This window comes from Vigna unguiculata, chromosome 3 (genome assembly GCF_004118075.2).
Source record: "Vigna unguiculata cultivar IT97K-499-35 chromosome 3, ASM411807v1, whole genome shotgun sequence".
NCBI classification, from domain to species: Eukaryota; Viridiplantae; Streptophyta; class Magnoliopsida; order Fabales; family Fabaceae; genus Vigna; species Vigna unguiculata.
This window is the reverse complement of record NC_040281.1, coordinates 9,538,720-9,550,750: the sequence shown is the minus strand read 5'-3', so window position 1 is coordinate 9,550,750 and position 12,031 is coordinate 9,538,720. Positions and strand designations below refer to the sequence as shown.

Genomic DNA, 12,031 nt, shown 5'->3' with positions numbered 1-12,031 from the left:
AGGTAAAAGTATAATTTCTATACGTATATTTTTTAATAAATTAAGTTGTTTAATTGATAAACTTAGTTTACTGTACTTATATATTATAATAATTTAATTAACCTTAATTCTACATAATTTATAATATTATGAGTAATTTAAGTTCTTGAATTTTATAAATTTATGAAAGCAATTCAAAAATTTAAATACTTTATAATTTCTGTAATATTTTAGTAAATAGAAAAGATTATATATAATATCTAGCTTCCCTAATTTGTACACCAATAAAATAGAGAAGGTTATATTTTTTTAATACTTCTCACATACATTTTCACATGCAGTTATAATTGTAAACACCTAAACTTGATCAAGGTATAAATTTATTTGTCTTTCCATCTTATGATACATGTTTTAAACAAAATCATTTAAGATTGAATATGTTTAGATTGATCATCGAGCCTCAATATGAATTTTGCTAAAAACTTTAAGACATAAAAAGGACTTTTATTAGAGACTGTACTGGTAAAGTATTTCTTGTAACTTAAATAACATGTGGAGTAAACATTTCATCTTTAATAAGTTTTATTCAATTAAGAAAATGTTTGGATAAGTAGATGAATAAAACTTGATAATTGTTTGTGTGTGAAATATTTACGTAAACTTATTTATGACATTTACACAATAATATTATTTAGAATAATTAAATATAAAAACATTTTATATACTATTTTTAATATTTTGTACATCATTACAATTCATGAGTGATTATTCATGATGGTCTACTATCAAAATGTCATGGCAAATGGGATAAAATTGTTAAAAATAAAGTATATGTTTTGGTTAATATTAAACAAGTAAATGGTGACAAAGGAAAAATGAATTAGTGTTATATTTTAATTAAAATAATCTTATAATATGGGTTAAGTAAGAGAAAGTTAAAATAGTTGAATTATTATTGAGTGTATGATTGAGTATATATTATAGTAAGCTAAATTGTTGGTGTGCATTTAAAAATAAAATAATTTAAAAACTTGAAAAAGTACACTTTACTGTAATTTAAAAAATATTATGATGCGTTTACTTAACTTAAATTGAAATTATATATATATATATATATATATATATATATATATATATGATATCATATTCAATTAAATGTAATATTTCAAAAATTAAAAAAAAACAATAAGAATGTGCTACTTAAAATGTAAGAAGAATAAGATGAAACAATAAAAATGAAAATAACTAATTTATTTTTATTACATAATTTTGAAAAGATTACACCTTCTCTAAATTATGTATTTTTTTTATCATAACCAATACTTAACTATAAGTGGATTTATAGAACAGATTTACTATTCTTAGATTTAGAATCAATATCATTGGGAACCATTTTTTTCCAAAACCAATGTGAAGTCCAAAGTATGTTCATTTCTTCAATGGGAACGTTCTTGGTTTCAGGTAAAAGTAATGCAATGAAGATGGTCATGATAACCATAAATCCTGCGAATAAGAAGAAGAGACCAAACTTCAAGTGACAAAGCATTGTAAGAAAGACTTGAGCAATTGCAAACGTAAATAACATGTTGGTCACAACATTGATAGCTTGACCTGCTGGTCGAATTTCTAAAGAACATATTTCACTTGGCACCAACCATCCCAACGCTCCCCATGACCATGCAAATGCTGCAACATATGCACAAATAAAGAACAACAAAATATCTGCTTCAACTCTACTGAATGCTCCTTGACCATTTAGCCCAAACCTTAGACCGATCATGATTCCAACGATAACCTTCCATCAAAAGTATTAGCAATAAGAAACATTATATATAACAAATTGTGTTTTCCTTAGGTTTCAATATTTATATAGTGATACACAAAAATATTCTTTGTTATACAAATTTATCCATGGTTGTTCAAGTAATATTTACTAAATCAACCATGCATGTTCATAAACAAGAAATTGTTGGAGATTTGTCATCAATTAGATATATGGTCAATTTATAATATGTAAGTGAGTACAAATCTCATTTTCTAAGTTGATTTTGTTGGTTTGAGTTAAACTTAAAGTCTACTTATTAAGATTGTATCATAATCATTTAAAGCCTATTTTGATGAAGTTTGTGATTTGTTGGGTTTATTGTGTCACACATTATTTTGCTACTATCAGACCATCCTTAAATATCTAGTCTTTCGCTTGAGATGTATATGAACCTCAACTTACAAGCTGATTTTGTAAGACTAAGTTATGTTTAAATCCATTTCTTAAGATAAATTAGCAAGGTTTAAAGTTTTATTGAAGTTATGAGTTGAAAGTATTGGACTTATTAAATTTTACCTGACAAATAAACATTTGGACACCACCTTCAAGAAGTAACACTCTTCTTCCAAACTTGTCTACTGTTAATATAGAAACTAGTGTTGCAACAACATTAACAACTCCAGTGATAACTGCAGACATGAGTGAAGCATCACTACCAAAGCCCAAAATCTGAAAGAGAACCGGGGCATAAAACATGATGACATTGATGCCAGTGAGTTGTTGAAAGGTTGGAATAAAAATGCAGAAAATTAGTTGAGGCATATATTTTGGTCTTGTAATGTTCTTCCATGGATGTTCTACATGTTTTGCCGTTTCACTAGCCTCAACAAGATCTTGATATTCCTCGTCAATTTTCTCAGTGCCACGAATTTTTTTCAACATTTTCTTAGCTTTTTCATACTTTCCTCTTTCAATCAAAGAATTAGGTGTTTCAACCACACAGAGAGATCCTATACATAACAAAATTGCTGGCACAACTGCAATGCCTAGAGAAATCCTCCATCCATTTTCATGCTTAGATGTACCATAGTTGATTAGGTTTGCAACTAGGATACCAAGTGTGATCATCATTGAGAAGCCAATATTGAGTGCTCCTCTAATTTTTGGTGGAGCCACTTCAGACAAATACACTGGTACAGACTATTGATGTAATAAACAAAGGTGGAAAAGTTAATCATCATTTTCCTTGGAAAATACAAAAACACAAACCAGATTAAATGATTATATGTATAACTTATGTTAATTCTTACCTGATTACAAAATCCCACTCCAATTCCTAAAAATAAACGACCAATGATAAGCATTTCAATGTTCATGGCAAACCCATTCAATAGTGAACCAACAAGAAAAAACAAGCCTCCAATGAGCATAGAGGCTTTACGCCCTAGCATTCTAGTTGTAGTAGAAGCAAAAAAAAGAAGCTATTAGCGCTGCAAGGTATAAGGAAGAGGTGAATAATGTAAGAAGTTGGTCGTCAAATTTGCAATATTGATTCTTGCTTTCTGATTTATCTTTCATCTGTTTGTACACGCCAGGGAAGAACTTAATCAAAAATGGTTCCATGGAAGTCACTCCTCCTGTAATACCAAGATCATATCCAAAGAGAAGACCTCCCATTGCAGCCACAAAACATGTAATCAGTACAAATGTTGTGACATTCCCCTCATAATGTTTCGCTTCATCTAAAGAAAAGCCACCTGCCATATTTCAAATTGTAGTTTTCACAAATATCCTAACTCAATTCCACTCTCCTTAATATTAATTGACCCCCTTCAGAAGTATGTAACTATTACAAGAAAAGAACAATAACCACTTTGAACAATGTACTTTCTCCTTTTCTTTCTTTCTTTTTTCTCTTATCATTGTTTTACACATAAATTTATGTTTTCATAAGTAGAGAAGCAAAACACTCTTGATGGTTGAAAAATGTTACAACAAAAATAGGTTTCAATCGTCACTTATCCATTACTTTTTTGTTGGAATAATGAATAAATTGATTAAATTTATTAGTATTTGCTAGAAAGTTGGAAATCAAGTTATTATTTACCTCAAAAATATTACTAATTAAAATTAAGATTTGAACTTTGTTATTTGACTCATTCTTATTATTGATTTATTCTCCCACACTTTAATTTGTGTCTAACAAAGTATAATTATTTTTTTAATTCATAAACACAGTGTTACCCCACAAATGTAATTGTCTCCGTGGGTATTTACAAATAAAATTTGTCACGGATAGTTGGTATACACAAGTATTTATTATATGCAGGTAATCAGTATTTTGTTAAGTTAAATATAATTAAAATTAAAATTTAATTTACATTTTATTAGGTTAAATTTAAATAAAATTTAATTTATATTTAATTTAATGTATATTATATTTTATATTTATATTTTTTGTAATTTTATTTTAAAAATTTAAAAAATATTTTTTAAATATTCGTAGGTATCCATAGATAACCATGAGTTTTAAAACATCCATGAATTATTTTATTCGGGTATCCAACAGGTAAACGGGACGGTTGCAAGTCAACATTTTCTTGTGGGTCGAGTCAGGGGTAAACACTATCCGTATCCGACCCGACCCGACCTGTTGTGATCCTACTTGTGCATTAAGTAAAACTTGTGATACATATTTGTTAGCATTTTACAATTAATTGGATTAAAAGTGTTCACATTATTGCATTTCAAAAAAAAATAATGGATTTTGATTGAGTATTGAATTAGTAGTGGGACCTAGTTAACAAAAATGTCTAAAAAGATAATTAAATCTAAATTTAAATAAATATTTTAATCTTTAAATGTTAAAAATATACTTTATTATTATTATTATTATAAAGAAATAAATAGTAAAATTATCCTTTTGTTTTTAAGAAATTAGATTAAAAGGATAAGAATCATGGATATTCGTCCCATAACCCGTCTCCATATTCGTTCGGGTATCTGTTATGTGGGTATCTGCGTATTTTTTTAATATTCACGGATACTCGTAGGTATCAATGTGTATTTGCAAAAAAAAAATTAAAAATATTTAATAATACATCACCATCATAAATTGAAAACAAAGTCCAAAGAACTCATTTAAATGATGTTGAATGACAAATTACAAAGAATTATATTGTATTTTAAAAATAACTCATTTAAATGTGTTAATATTTTAATCATTTTTTTAATTTAAATGTTTTAATGTTTTAATCATTTTTTTAATTTAATTTAGAGTTTAGTGAATACGGGTATCCACGAGCAGTGACGGATCTTGACGAAAATTGTTGGGGGAACCAAAATAATACATCAAAAATTTATATATTTAATTATTGTCACTAATAAAATAAAAATAAATACATAATTTAGTATAACAATAACTAAAAAAGAAATCACACATATCTAAAAAATTGTCAAAAGAAAATTCAATAATAATTAAACCCACACTTAAAATCCAGTTATAAAAAAAATATTTTTTTCTATTTTCATAAAATAAAAATTAATATACAAGAGACTGATTAAATAAATGATTAAACTAATATTTTACTATCAAGCGAGACAAGAGAGAATTACCTTCTTCTTTATTTCTTCAAGAATGGAAGAAAATCGCTGAAAGATGAGAGCAAAAATAATAGATTTTTTTCTCTTAAAAACAAAAGAAGATAGGTGAAAACAATTTGTGAGAAACTCAAGACATATAATGGAACTACAATTAAAATTTGGTTATAAAAAAACATAGTATAATATTTTTTCTTCTATGTTCATAAAATAAAAAATTAATATAAAACAGACTCATTAAATAAATTATTAAACTAATATTTCACTATCAATTGAGACCAAAAAATTATCTTCTTTTTTCCCCCCTCGAGTATGGAAGAGAACATAGGAGAAATAAGAACAAAAATGATAGATCTTTTTCTCTTCAAAAATAAAAGAAAACAACTAAGAATGAGATATGAGAACAATTTGTGAGAAACTCAAGACATATAATGGAACCACAATTAAGATTCGGTTATAAAAAAACACACAATACAATCTTTTTTCTTCTATATTCATGAAATAAACAATTAATATAAAGGAGGATCATTAAATAAATTATTAAACTAATATTTCACTATCAATTGAGAGGAAAAAATTACCTCCTTCTTTACTCCCATCAGAATGGGAGAAGACAAAGACAAAGGAGAAATAAGAGCAAAAATAATAGATCTTTTTCTCTTCAAAAACAAGAAAAAACATGTGAGAATGAAATACGAGAACAATTTGTGAGAAACTCAAACCATAATAAATAAAAAATAAAAAAAATATCTTGATAAATCTTTTTATTCTTTATTTTTTATTATGTTTAATTTTATATTTTATTATTTATTAACATTAATTATTATGTTTATAAAAGAAATAAAATATTTGGTTTAATTATAATATATTTTTTAATATTTATAATATAATATAAAAAAAAAATTAAAACTTTGGGGGGGGGGGGGGGGGGGGCATGGCCCCTCCCTGTCCTAACAGTGCTCCGCTACTGTTCACGAGTACGAGTACTATGATAGTCGTAACCGATTCCGTTAACATGCAGGTATAAAAAAACATGTACCCATTATTTGCGAGTATTCATTTACAATATCAATTTTCTACTATTGCAGGTTTTATCTACTGTACCACAAGTACATCCTAATCTAAATAAATTAAATACCTAAAGTTTTTAAATTGTAGAAAGTTATTATTATTAGTTTATTTCTTCGAGTTTTATATAATCATTAAAATACAGTTTGATTTATGGGGGGTTAATTTTTGTTAAAGATTTTAATTACGCAATTTAATTGAGTAATTAGTCTTAGTCATATTCTTTTATTTGTATTATTTGAATTCTATAATTTGTTTTAGAAATTTGAGTATATTTTCGGTAATCAAATTATGTCTTAGGCTTTTATTTATATATATATATATATATATATATATATATATATATATATATATATATATATATATTTTAATTTTGGTTAGGTTTGTTCAATTTGATATTTTTTTTTACTATTCTATTAGGTCTTAATTTTTTTTTTTCAAATCTTGTCATTTTTTTCCTTTTTGCTGACAGCGTTGACATAGTTAACAATGTACATGTCACGTGTCAATTTGTAATATTTTTTATGTTTTAAAATATTTTTTTAACTTTTTTAATTCAAAAAATTTGTTCACATGTAAAGTCAGTATTGTGTTTTACGTGTTAGTATCAATGTCACATGTTTAGTCTTAATTTTTTTTAAATATAAAAAATTTTGATCATTCCGAAAGCAAATTTATTTTTTATATAAATGTTATACTAATAATTTGTTTTAAATTTACATTTTTATTAATTATTTATTAAATTAAATTATAAATTCTATATAATTCTTATATTCGATTATTAAATAAAATTTTATTATTAGTAAAACATAAATTTAATATTTATAAAAAATTATAATATTTCTAACATTTTTTAAATGTCAAGTAAAACATAAATTTAGTTTTCTAATATTTTTAAATATCTAGTAAAACTTAAATTTAATATTTCTAAAATATTACTAATATTTTTAATATTTTTAAATGTCAAATTTAAAAATATTAATATATTTAGAATATAATTTTTAGTAGAAAACATTTAATAATTATATTATATTAATATTATAATAATTTTATTCTATTTAATAATTGAATCTAAGTATTATATTAAATTTATAATTAAATACAATAATTTATAATTGAATTTTAAATATAATTTAAAAAAATTTCAAATTTAATAAAAATATTAGTATAATATTTATATACAAATGAAATTTAGTTTCAATTTGAAAGGGGAAAAATTGTTTTATTTTAACAAAAATTGATACTGAATTGAACAAAAATAATGAATCTAAGGGTTGAATTGAACAAAAGATAATGACACAACTATGAACTAACATATGACACTGACATTGACATGCGACACAATGTTGACTTGACACGTGAACAATTTTTAAAAAGAAATTAAAAAAATAAAATTTGGAAAATAATAAAAAAATTAAAAAAATCACAAATTAACACATGACATACACAATTCATAGACGTTAACTATTTAAATGTTAGCAAAAGTGACCAAATTGAAAAAAAAAATGACAAAAAATAAAACTTAATTGAACATTAAAACAAAATAAGAACAAAATTGAACAAACTCGACAAAAATAGGGAGCAAAAAGTATTTAAGTTAATGTATTACTTGTGTTTATTATTTGGATGCAGTAGAAAACAACCACTTAAACAAATTAAGTTGCGAACTAGGCGAAAAATTTTGTAAGGTAATGATTTTTGAATCATTCCAAAAATAGGGTAAATTTTATTTGTTTTCGAGAAAATTAAGGATCTTAACATCTTATGATGAAATGAATTGTAGGATAAAGATTTCACTCACATATGGATGAAACCAATCAAAATATAATTTTGTGTGATGGGAATTGCACATGTAATTGAGAGAATTATACAATTGGGAAGTCATTTGGCTGAGAAAGTAGTTGAAATTGCATTTGTTATGAGTTGTTCAATGATGAGGATTTTGGTTGATGTCATTAATGGATGTTGGTTCCATAACATGTTCATTAGGAATAACGTGTTTAAAAGGATGAGTGCAACTTTGATTGGCACCTGTGCACAACCACAAAACGGTTCAATCCATCTGTCTAAACACAATTATTATTTGGACTCAAAAGTGTGTTCTAGCTTATCATTGATATAGATACTGTCATTGTCTTGTGCCGAATTTTCACTATTGAGTTCAACTTATTTGTTGTGTTTTCTTGGAGTTTAAAGGCTTCAAGATAATTCCCAAATTCTGAATACCATGCAATCAGAATCTAGGAAGGTTGCTTCAAGAACTAGACCTACTACCTCAAACCCAAAAGGAAAAAACAATGGTTTAATATATGGTTTTGCTTCCTGATTTGGCTTGGATTGCGGGAAACTTATTTGCGGATTGACTCAAAGGTTTGGAAGACCCAAAACAAACTTAAGATGAGGTTTTTTATTTAAAATTTATTTTTTAACTTTTTTTTTATATAATTTATTGTTTAAATTATCAAATTAATTTCATTTAATATTTCTTTTCAATACATGATAAGACTAATTCGTTCAATATTTTTATATATTTTTAATTGTTATCATAAGTTTGAGACTTAAACTTATCATTATCACTAACTACTTCTCTTTTTCTATTGTTGCTTTCACGTATATTTATATTTTTATTATCTTGTTCATTCATAGAATAAAACATCCACTTGTTTTTCTAATTCATTCTTCATGTCTATTTTTATAAATTTATTTTTGTGATGCAACTAAAGCTTCAAATTTTCTCTTCTTAAATTTTGAATTGCCTGATTCAAATTTTTTAGTTGACATATATATATATATATATATATATATATATATATATATATATATAAAATAAAAATTTGTAATACATAAAACACTACTAAAAGTAAGTATATAAAAAAGAGAGTTAAAACAATAAATCTGGTTCTGGTTGTCAAGAAAGTAAACTCGATCTTAGACATGTAGTATCTTGAAGTCTCAAGCCTCTTTCTATTTCTCATGTCTAAACTTTTTCATAAACTGCAAATTTATTTTGAGATTAATCATTAATAAAAATAAATAAAAAAATTATTGTTTCTCAACTAGAACCTTAAACCATAAACTCTAAACAAAACCATACAAAAGAAATGCATTTCTAATCCTAATACAAATTCAATAAATTGAATACAAACAACATAAACACAAATAGAAAGAAAAATATACTTACAAAAAGTGAGAATAAAAATATTGTTACACATAGACAATATGAGATTCAAAGAATGAAATTTGTTAAAATGTTTGAAAAAAAACTTATAGAGTAGAAAAAAGTAAGGCCATGTAAGGAGTGAAACTAAAAGATAAGCGGTCACAAAGAAATAAAACAAGAAAATAAAATCAAAATTGAAGTCATATATAAAAGAAGAAAATATAATCAAAGTTGCAGTCACATATAGATAAAAGAAAAGAATAAAATCAAAACTAAAGTCACATTAAGATAAAGAAGAAAATATAATCAAAATTAAAGTCACACAATAGAGATAAAAAAAGAACATAGAATCAAAATTGAAGTCACATATAGATAACAAAAGAAAATAGAATCAAAATTGATTATAAAAGAATAAAGATAACTAATCATTCTTTTTTTCTCGAACAAATTTATAATTTATTCAAATAAAATTAACTCATTAAATATCATTTTTAATACTAGTGAAAATTAGCATACACTAATAATAATTTAATTAGATTTTATTCTCAAACATAAATATATAATTAATTTAATAGAAGTATATTAGTACTATTTATTTAGGCCTCTCTTTATCTTAGACATAATTTTATAATTAATTTAGCAGAGTTATATTAGTGCTATATTAATACTAAAAAAAATTTTGAGGCTTTCTTTTTTCGAACGCCTAAAGCGAATATTTTACGTGTTTTACCCTTGAGACAACCCACTTCTTGGTTAAATATGGGAAGATTTCCTGGATGGATTTTGATTGAGGTTTGATGAATGTTTTAAGTTAGAAAACGTTGTTTTATGCTCTTAAGTTGAATGTTGATGGTTGAAGATGGTCTAGTTAAAGTCAGCCTATTGAAAGTTAAACATAATTATAACTTAAGAAAGTGCTAAGGATTAGAAAGAATCTTGCACCACTCAAACTCATTGAAATAAACATGTATAACAATTTATCACTTGAGACTTAACTCACAAGAATCATAAAGAGAGGAGTTTTCCTTCTCATAAACACTTCAGACTTTTGCACATAAATGAATTTTCTTCGAAAGTAAGAGTGTCTACATTGTCAACGGTTGGGTAAGGTATGAGTAGTAGTTTCCACATACCTTATCCGCTGGATAAATATTTGTCTTGTACCCGTCCTCATATCCATGCGGGTATCTGTTAGGTACCCACATATTATTTTAATATCTGTGGATATCTTTAGGTACCCATAGGTATTTAAAAAAAATAAAAAAGTATTTAATAACATATTTTAACCATAAATTCAAATAAAATACAATACATCCTTATCATAAATTGCAAACAAAGTCTAAATAAACTCAAATTCATACTAGTCAAAACAAAATTATACAAAAGTAGATATCAAATGATGTTAAACACAGTAGAAGTTTTTTAATTTGTGCTTGGATTAACAAACCCACTTTAGAATTTAGCGGATACGGGTATCCACAGGTGCGAATACTATGATACTCATAATCACCCTGTTAACATGTGGATATATAAAATACTCATATCCATTACTCGCGGGTATCCATTTATAATATTCATTTTCTATCTGCGATTCTATCCGTGGATATCCATGAATTTTATCCCTATCAACGATATTGATAAATTTTATCTTATTTTATATTTAATATTATTATACTTGAAAAAAATAGTTTATTAAACAAAAACCATTATTTATTTTCCTTAAAAAAATTGTAACTTTATAGAGCTATTTTTTTTCTCTTTATCTTCGTCCATACTTAAAGTAATTCTTTTTCTTACATCATCTTCTTCTTCTTGAGGAGAATTCATCCATGAATAAGAAAAACATGATTAGTAACAAATGACAATGGAGAATCTAATGCCAAATAATATAATTATATTCGTTAGGTCGAACGTTTGTTACTAGGAAAAAAGCCATAGTTAATATTTAAAATACAATTCTTACTATTTAAGAGAATAACACCTCAAGTTTTATCATTTAATTGTGACTTGATCTATCTACCATCTACCACATGACAATCCCCAATTTTCAACGATTTTGTTACCTTAACAACTTTGATATAAATTTTTAGATTGAACGTTTAAAAGTTATAATTGTAATTCTAATACAATTTTTCACATTTAAAAGTGTAGTCACGGTTTGAGTGTGACTTGGTCTATACAACTTCCATTATAGTTGCGCCCATCGAAGTTAGAAAAATGTGAATTTAAACTTTGTCGAAACCTATCCCAATGTCATATCCTCTACACCGTCCAAACATACAAATAACAACTACTGTACAATTTTTTTTTTCATAAGAAGACTACAACTTTGGCAAATTGTAAAAATATCATTAGGAGAAAGAAAAATCGAATTTGAAGTCTTCGCTGAAACTAAGATGTTAAATACATGGAGCACACATACTAATTCTTCTAAGTTGAATCTCCTTATCCGAAGAAAT

General features: G+C 25.4%; 1 pseudogene; it reads right to left on the bottom strand.

The window, feature by feature from the left end:
- Positions 1 to 1,318: 1,318 nt before the first annotated feature.
- Positions 1,319 to 3,508, bottom strand: LOC114178867 (annotated as a pseudogene).
- Between the last annotated feature and the right edge of the window lie 8,523 nt (positions 3,509 to 12,031).